At 39.1% G+C, this 8956-nt stretch overlaps 1 protein-coding gene across 2 annotated transcripts in view; it reads left to right on the top strand.

Annotated features, from left to right (window-relative positions):
- Positions 1–1411: 1411 nt before the first annotated feature.
- The window catches only part of NR1H4 (nuclear receptor subfamily 1 group H member 4), an 85584-nt gene continuing 78039 nt past the window's right edge, over positions 1412–8956 (top strand). For both annotated transcript variants that reach the window (XM_012469252.2, XM_012469251.2), the window contains exon 1: positions 1412–1699. The gene's annotated coding sequence lies outside the window, so the exon portion shown is untranslated. The remainder of the gene's footprint in view (positions 1700–8956) is intronic.

Below are 8956 nucleotides of genomic sequence, written 5' to 3'. Positions count from 1 at the left end.
AAATATAACATTTCTAACAGGTTTGCTTATAGATCTTCCACTAGCTGACCTTGTGATTGGAAACAAATGACACACATCACAGATGGAAAATGCACACATTACACACACACACATGTGCAGCCATGCTACTTTGGGAAGTTGTTTCTCAGCTCACTCATTGAGTTAACAAAGAGTTACACAATGCTTTTTCCGTGAGAGAAAATGCGCTAAGTCAAGGAATAGATACAAAGACAAGTCTGCTACCGTGCCTGGTCCTCTGGAAATTATGTTTTTGTAAAAGAGTTTTGTAAAATGTTCTTTTATAGTAGAAAACTATAATATATAAGGTCAGAGGAGTTAAGGGACAGCAAGGGAACTACAAATAAAAGATCAGAGTAGTTTGGTGGGCAGAGTAGGGGCAGATGAGGAATGGAGCTGGCTTCAGGGAGAACTCTGCTTCTGTTCTATGCCTGGAAGACGTATGGGCATGAAAAGAAGGTAATTGAGGTAGAAGGAAGAGCTTGTGCAAAGGTGTGAAGAGCTTGGTATAGGTTGGCAGAGGTTGTCTGAAGAGACAGAATGTGAGAAAAATCCTAGCAACATTAGGGCTAGATCATCAGGGGTGGAAGGGGTTTTAAATGTTATGCATTTTGTGTTTGTTTTTTAGGCATACAGAATACATTGGGGATTTTTGATGAGGGGCGCACCTAGCAAGTTGCAGGGTACATAGTAGGTAGACAGTCAATCAATGATGGTTCAACTAATGAAGGAAATAATAATGGCCACAACTTATTGGGTGATTGCTATCTGCCAGACACTTTTCTAAACATTTTAACTACTCATGTAATTCTCACCACAGCCCATGAGATGGTTTCTCCACATCCATTCTACGGAGGAGGAAACTGAGACTCACAGAGGCCAAGTGTCTTGCTCAGGTTGTGACTAAAGAGTGGGCATCTAACCAGAGCCCATGCTTCCACACTGCCATGCAATTTGGAAAACAGAAGGGGAGAGAAGAGAAAGGGGTTATAGGACCAATGTCATCCAGAAAGGAAGCTATGATAGGCCCAAAGTAGGAGAAGAACAACGTGGGTTGGAAATAAGAGACATTCCAAAGATGCAATCAACCTGAATATGTTATTATTTGATATGGGCGGCTGGGCAGACAGAAGAGTCAAAAAGGCTTCCAGTTTCTCATTCAGTCTCTGGGAAGTGATAGAGCTATTCAAAGAAATTGGAGTGAGAGGGAGGGAAGATGACAGTTTGGTGTTAGTTGATGTTTACAGAAATACAGGTGCCCAGGAGCCTGCAAAACAGCTAGTGGAGAAGTGCTTTAAAAGGCAATCTGCAGGGCTCCTTGGTTTTGTCACATTCCTCATTCTGGGGCTCTGCGGATTTGTCTTGGGAATCTCGAGGCTCTCCCAAATTTCCTTTCTATGTTTATATCATTTAGCGGGGAAGGATTGTTAATGACTAATCTGTGTCCATGAGGCACAGAGCCAAGGAAGGGATGCTGCTGCTAGCCCGGAAGACCGCCTGTGATCATGCACAGCACACTAGAACTCTCTCCTCCTCCTCACCTCACTGTCTCCCCGACTTATCCTAATGCAAAATTGGATTCTGAGCATTTGTAGCAAAATTGCTGGGATCTGGAGAGGAAGACTGGATTCAGGATCCTCTCAGGGTCTCGAAAGTTCATCTTTGACCCTAAACAATCCAAGTAAGTACTTAATTCTTTTGGTAGTGGGGTGTCTATCTCACGGCAACAGAGGAAAAATAGTCACATGAAAGTTTCTCTTTGACATCAGTAATTTTTGTCAATAAGTGAATTCTAAGTTAGTAGAGTTCGATATAAAGTTCTGAAAATTAAAAAAAGAAAGAAGCTCACAAACAAAAAGAAGCAGAAGCAGAAGTTAATGAGTATAACCGTTGCTTATCTATTGAAAACTTATTTAGAAATATCCTTTTAACATTGTGGTCACCTGAGTAGAATCGCTGGAGACAGTACATTCCAGAAATGTTTCCATTTTGATTCCATAGACAATTTGACCCATATAGTGCGCTATAGTTTGGTGATTTGTCAAATACTGATGTGAGTTTGGGAATATTGCTCATTTCAGATGACTCAGGAACTAGTAATAGAACATTTAACCTATGCTTAATTGAATGAAAGTTTTCCCTAGGAGAAGAGTAGGTGGAAAAAGTGTTCCTTCTTGACTTTGCTTGTAAACTCTTCTATTGCCTTCCATTTTGAATATTAATATCAAATGGAAATATCAGATGGAAATATTTTTAAAAGATAGAAATGCATGAGGAAGAACTTTAATATTAAAATTGTCCAAGGACTAAATCTATAGATAAGAGATCTCTATGTCTCTTTACTGATATAGTGAATTGGGCAACTGTAGAGCCTGACTTACTTCTTTTAATTGGGTTTTTATTTAGAAGGGAAGGGCAGGAAGGAATGACAAGCAACTCACCTTGAATTCTTTCTCTAAGGAACTCACACCTGAGTTTTGAGCTTTAAAGAAATCTAATACTGTTTCTGGTGCTGTCTTGAAACCACATCAGGAGTATTGACAAGAGGAGTAGGGACCCTTAGAAATAATATTAGTGATAAATAAGAAGGCAGGAGGAAACTTTCAGAGGGGAGGGATAGGTTTATGGCATAGATTGTGCTGCTGATTTCATGAGTATATACCTATCAAAGTATACACTCTTTTGGCTACTTTTGACTACTCATCAAAGTGTATACATGAAATAGGTACAACTTTTATATGTCAGTCACACCTCAATAAAGTGGTTGTGAATATATATATACTTTTCTTTTTCTGTTCCAAAAAAAGGAAGGGAGAAGAGAGGGAAAGATGTTCAGGGAGCCACTATTTTGTTTCTAGCTATGATTTTATAAAATAATAGACACTTTTATCTTGTGTTACCTTCTTACCCCCAGTCCTCCAAATTATGGATCTGTGCCATTTGTACCATGGACTTTTCTGTTTTCTGAGGATGTTGCAACAAATACTGATGCAACTCCTGGTTAACTGATAAAGTTTTGGCCAGGGACAAAGCTCTCTTGTCCTGGGACCCTTCCTCAAGATTTGCAGCAATTTTCCACCATGTACTTCTGCCCTCTCCCCGCAGCTGGAGAGGCAAAGTCATGAAATCCTCGTCCTTCCTCTTGTTTCCACCTCTCCGAGATAGGGCCAATTGTAATGGAATACCCAATGGCTATGAGGCCCTCAGTACTCTGTAAGGAAAAGAAAAGAAATGTGTGTATGCATGAGTGTGTGATGGAGCTAATTTTTCTTCAATGTCTACTACCATGTCCTAGCCTTTACTTCATTTGCCTGTTTCCTTCTCACAACAACCCTGTATGGGAGTTTTTCTTTATTTTTTTATTTTTATTTTTTGAGACAGAGTCTCACTCTGTCACCAGGCTGGAGTGCAGTGGCATGATCTCGGCTTACCTATAACCTCTGCCTCCCAGGTTCAAGTGATTCTCCTGCCTTAGTCTCCTGAATAGCTAGCTGGCACTACAGGTGCATGCCACCACGCCAGCTAATTTTTGTACTTTTAGTAGAGATGGGGTTTCACTAGGTTAACCAGGTTGGTCTCAAACGCCTGACCTCAGGTGATCTACCTGCCTCAGCTTCCCAGAGTGCTAGGATTACAGGCGTGAGCCACCGTGCCTGCCCAGTCAGAAGTTCTTCTTTTCTTCTTTTTCTTTTTTTTTTTTTTGAGAAGGAGTCTCGCTCTATTGCCCAGGCTGGAGTGCAGTGGCACAATCTTGGCTCTCCGAACCTCCACTTTCCAGATTCAAGTGATTCTCCTGCCTCAGCCTCCCGAGTAGCTGGGACTACAGGCCCACATCACCATGCCTCAGCTAAATTTTTGTATTTTTAGTAGAGACAGGGTTTCACCATATTAGCCAGAATGGTCTCGATCTCCTGACCTCGTGATCCGCCTGCCTCGGCCTCCCAAAATGGTGAGATTACAGTCATGAGTCACTGCACCCAGCCAGGAGTTCTTATACTCATTTTACAGATGAGAAAACTGAGACTCAAAAAGGACAAGTAACCCATCCACAGGCAGATGGTTAAGAAGTAGCAGGACCTGAATTTGAGGGTTGGTCTTTCTGACTCCAAAGCCTCTTCCTAGTTACCTTGACATTGGCAGAGGCTGGGAAAACTCGAAATGAGGAATGATGGGGGAGCGGGGAAGACCAGCTGTCAAGCATTTCAGCTTGACAGGGCTGACTTGTTAAACCCTAGTTTGATGATTCCTAAACCTTCTGCATAGGCATTTTCAAGTGATTGCACCATCAGGAGGGATAGTGAAAAGTTTGGAGCACTACTTGTTTTAACCCAGAGAACAGTCCAGGATAGCTGGTTGCACATTTCAGTTATCAGCATTTAATTAAAGACCACAGTGCTCCTGTGATTAGGAACACCTTAGAGGAGCTCAGAACTGCTGTGGCTCACAGTCTCTGGGTTATGAATACTGTGAGAATACATATCATGATGTAATAGATTTTCAAAGGCTCACATTGTCATTAGGTGGGTGCATAAGAGACAGAAAAGGTTCTTTTCTTGATAGAGATTTCCCTTCTCTTTGTTCTCAGTCTCATTTTTATCTTAATCTCTAGCAACACAGATTATAAAGGGGAATAAAAAAATAGGAATGAGCCAGACACAGTGATGAGTGCCTGTGGTTCCAGCAGCTCGGGCAGCTGAAGTGAGAGGATTGCTTGAGCTCAGGAGTTCAAGGCTGTAGTGAACTATGATCATGCCACTGTATTCTAGCCTGGGCAACATAGTGAGACACCACCTCAAAAAAAATTTTTTTTAAATAAGAAATAGGAACAATTTTCCTCCCAGGTATTTCTTATTGTCACAGTAGTTTCTACCAGTGACAACGTAGCTAAAAGGCATTACCATATGAGTGTCCTTAGTCACCAAGCTGTATGAGGAGACAAAAATTATTACATAAAAATATCCATTCTTCTCTCTTCTCTCTTTCCTCTCTCACCCTGCTCTAGAATACCCTAACCCCTTTGCTCTTCACAGTAAATTATTTTCTCCCTCAGTTTGCCCATTTCCAATTTTGGCCATAAAAGAAGATGTACTATTCCTACTCTCTCTGCTTTGTAAATTTGTGTTAAAAGGACACTAATATAATGCAACTTGATCGCAAAGTAAAATTGCAAATATTGCACAGGAAAAAAATAAGATTTATTCTTTGTTAGGTCTAAGAAATATAACAGGGTTCTGGTGATTAAAATAAATATGTAGAAATATAAAATAAATTTTTATTAATTCTTATGTTTTAAAATAAAATCCTAACAAAACTTTGAGATTTTGCTTCCCATTTTAAAGAGATTTAGACAGCCTTTTCTAGGTCTCAATGAACATGAGATAACCTAGGTCTCTTCCACTTTAATTCATGTCATTAATGTAAAGAAAAGGAGAAATGGCATGGCTTTGCATTTTCAAGTCCTGTAAATATATTTAACATGGTTATCTGGAAAACATGGTAAATAATATACTTATGAATGGAGAAGATAGTCCTGCTGTAGGATGTTGCTGGTTAGAGAAAAACACCAAAAAACAAAAACACTGCTCTGGGCTGAGACTGTTCCTAACTAAGCAGAGAACTATTTGCTGCCATTTCCTAGAGAGCTATGGAAGCTGCCAGTGTAGATGCAAAGTTGATACCAGCTGGGACTTAAGGAGCAAAAGTTGGTTGCCATCCAGAATTTGCAGGGCAGAGACAGGACAAAGAAATGTCATTCCAAAGTGATTGTGTGTAAGATCCTTGCTCTCCTAGAATCCCAACTCTGAATCTGAGGCTATAATTGGGTGTCAGGGGACTAGGGTCCCTTGAGACTCTATTTAAAAATGTATGCATTTTACAGAGAATTTTTAGGGCAGTGAAATCATTCTATATGATATTACCAATGGTGGGTACATATTATTATACACTTGTCAAAACCTGTAGAATACACAACACCAAGACTGAACCCTAATGTAAACTATAGTCTTTTGGTGATAAATATGTGTCAGCATAGGTTCATCAGTTGTTAAAAAACAATGTGCCACTCTAGTGCTGGTTGTTGAAAGTAGAAGAGGCTGTGCATGTGTGTGGGGGAAGGGGTAAATGGAGACTCTCTGTACATTTTGTTAAATTTTATAGTGAACCTAAAACTTCTCTTAAACATTTATTAATTTAGAAAAGTCTGTGTATTTTATATATGTCTTTTTTAGAGAGCGGTTTATGATTTTCATTGAAGCTCAAAAATGCTGCAAAATTCTAAAATTATTTTTAAAAACAAGGAAAACCCTTCTCTAAATATACCTGCTTATAGCATCTGAGTATATAATTGGCAAAATGGAGAACAGGAAATGATATCCTAAGAGACTGACATATCTTAATGTAGTCATTGTGTTAAAAGTTACAACATTACAGCTAAGTCTAAAATATTTTTTGACCCCTTCCCTAGCCCCATGCTTCTCTACTTCACTCTTTCAATGTTAATTCCACTTCCTAATATTTGATCCCATAGAGTACAGTTCATTTAGCCATTACAATGTTGATGGGTTATTTTTAGGTGATTTGCCCTCTTTCTGCCTTAGAGGCAATGCTGCAGTGAATATCCTGGTGCACACAGACAAAGATTTCTCCAGGAAAGATACCTAGGAATTAAAATTGCATTTTATTTTAACATACACTGCTAAAGAGCCCTCCCAAAAGACTAAAACCTATGCCCCCACTAGCAATATGCAAGAATACATATTTTCATATACTTTCCCCAAATTTGAATATTACCAAGGTTAAAATTTTTTATAATCTGATAGGCAAAAATGATGTTTAGTTATAGTAATTTTCATTTTTCTAATTATTGTTTCAGATGTTTTCTGTGTTTACTGGCCCTTGTTTTTCCACTTTGGTATATTTCCTTTTCGTATCCTTTGCCAATTTCTCTCTTGGATTGTTTATCCTTTCTGTTTTTATTTATAGGAATCACTTATATATTGTTTGTACTAATATTTTTGGTGTTATTTATGTTGTAAATATTTTCATCCATTTTTATATTTATATATTTAGCTTTGTTTATGATGCCTTAACTTCTGTCTTATATTTCAGTGTTGTCAAATGTATTCTTTCCTATTTACTTCTTATTTAATAAAGTCCTTCTCAATCCCCAAATTTATGAAGATCACAAATATATTTTCTCCCAATAATTTTATAATTCTCAAAGTCTTTAATCCATCTGTGATGTATTTTCCAAGAACAATGCATAAAGATATCTTTATTTTTACCCTCAAATCATATTGAATTTTCTGGCCACAATTTCTTGAATCAGTCACACTTCTTCCACTGATTTGAGCTGAATCCACTAGCTATGGCATAGACAACCATTTAGCATTGCTCAGAACACAGAATGCTATCGTCCCTCCCAATAGCCATCCCTGTTGCATGCCATTTTCCTAGTCTAATGTCTACTTTTTCAAGACTAAGTTTAAGAATCAACCTCCACCCTCAGAAAGATTTCCCTCATTCTTGCTATACCCTTGTTTAAAACTCACCAACGACTTCCATTTAGAAGAAAATCCAAACTCCTTATCATGGCCAACAGGCCATGTAAGAGCTGCCTACTCTTAGACCTCAACTCCTACAGCCCCTCATTGGCTCACTCTTTCCAGCCTCACCAAGCTCATGCTGTTCTTCCAACACTCCAAGCCCAGGCCCTTAGCTTTTGCTGATCGCTCTGCCTGAACTTACTTTCTCTTTGCATGGCTTACTCCTTCTTGCCCTTCACATCTCAGTTCAAACGTCCACTTTTCAGAGAGCTCTTCTCTCATTACCCTCTTCAAAATAGTGTCCAACTATACCACTCTATCCTAACCTCTTCTACTTGCTTATTATCCTCATCAGAAATCCTATTATTGGTTGACTTATGTATTATTCACTTATCCCTCCAGAATGTAAGCTCTCCGTCTTATCTTCCACTGTATTTCTAAAACCTAGACTGAAACTTAGTATATAATAAAGAATTAATGAATACTGGATGAATGAATGTCCCTGCTTGTGCTTCTGACGAGACCTCTGCTTAGCTCTGTTGTAGCAATCCTCACACTACCATCACTGGGTTTTCCTTGCCTGACTTTTCTACTAAGCTTCCTGAAAAATCACGATATTTTTTACTATGTCCAGTGCCTGACATAGAGTCAATAAACGTACACTGACTAAATAAATGAGTGAATGAATGGGAAAATTGATGTTGAGATGCCATTTTTAAAGAGTCAGTACCTTATCACACATAGCTAAAGAGACCAACTGACATATCCACCATACTAGTGGGAAATCTTAGATTTGTAAGTTTATTAGAAACATTTCTATCTTCCAAGTTACCACAGGTGACAGTTTGCCAATTGTTTCATGATTATAAACAGAACCATCGCCTTCCCACCTCCTATGGGGATTTTCTTATTGCTCTTCCGGTTTTCACTAACAGTCTCCTCGCCATCCTTCTAGCCTCTGGTCATCTCCCAATCCCAAAGCCCAGGCCATATATACGTGTTAGGGTTATTTTAGACAGCGTCTCATTCTAGGTACTGATTTCTCTACCAGTTTATTTCTTTGTAACAACCATCCCAAAACTTAGTGGCATAAAACGGAAATGACCCATTAATTCTCATAGTTCTGTGGCGTGGCTGAGAAGCTTCTCTGCTAGTTATGCCTGGGTTCATGAATGTGGCTCATTCAAATGTGAGATCAACTGGAATGAAAGGACCGAGATGGCCTCACTCATGTCTGGGGTCTTGGTGTAGCTGTCAGCTGGGATAGTTGGAAGAGCTGGACTTCTTTCTCCATGAGATTTTAAAATCTGGGATACCTGCAAACAGTATAGCAGTCTCAGGGCAGCATTCTTAGGTGTGGAAAACAGAAGCTGCAAGGTTTCTTAAGGCCTGGC

The sequence above is a fragment of the Aotus nancymaae genome, unplaced genomic scaffold (genome assembly GCF_030222135.1).
Source record: "Aotus nancymaae isolate 86718 unplaced genomic scaffold, 86718_ANA_hifiasm-v0.15.2.pri h1tg000016l, whole genome shotgun sequence".
Classification (NCBI taxonomy): Eukaryota; Metazoa; Chordata; class Mammalia; order Primates; family Aotidae; genus Aotus; species Aotus nancymaae.
Note: the sequence above shows the minus strand (reverse complement) of the source record. Positions and strands in the feature narration are given on the sequence as shown.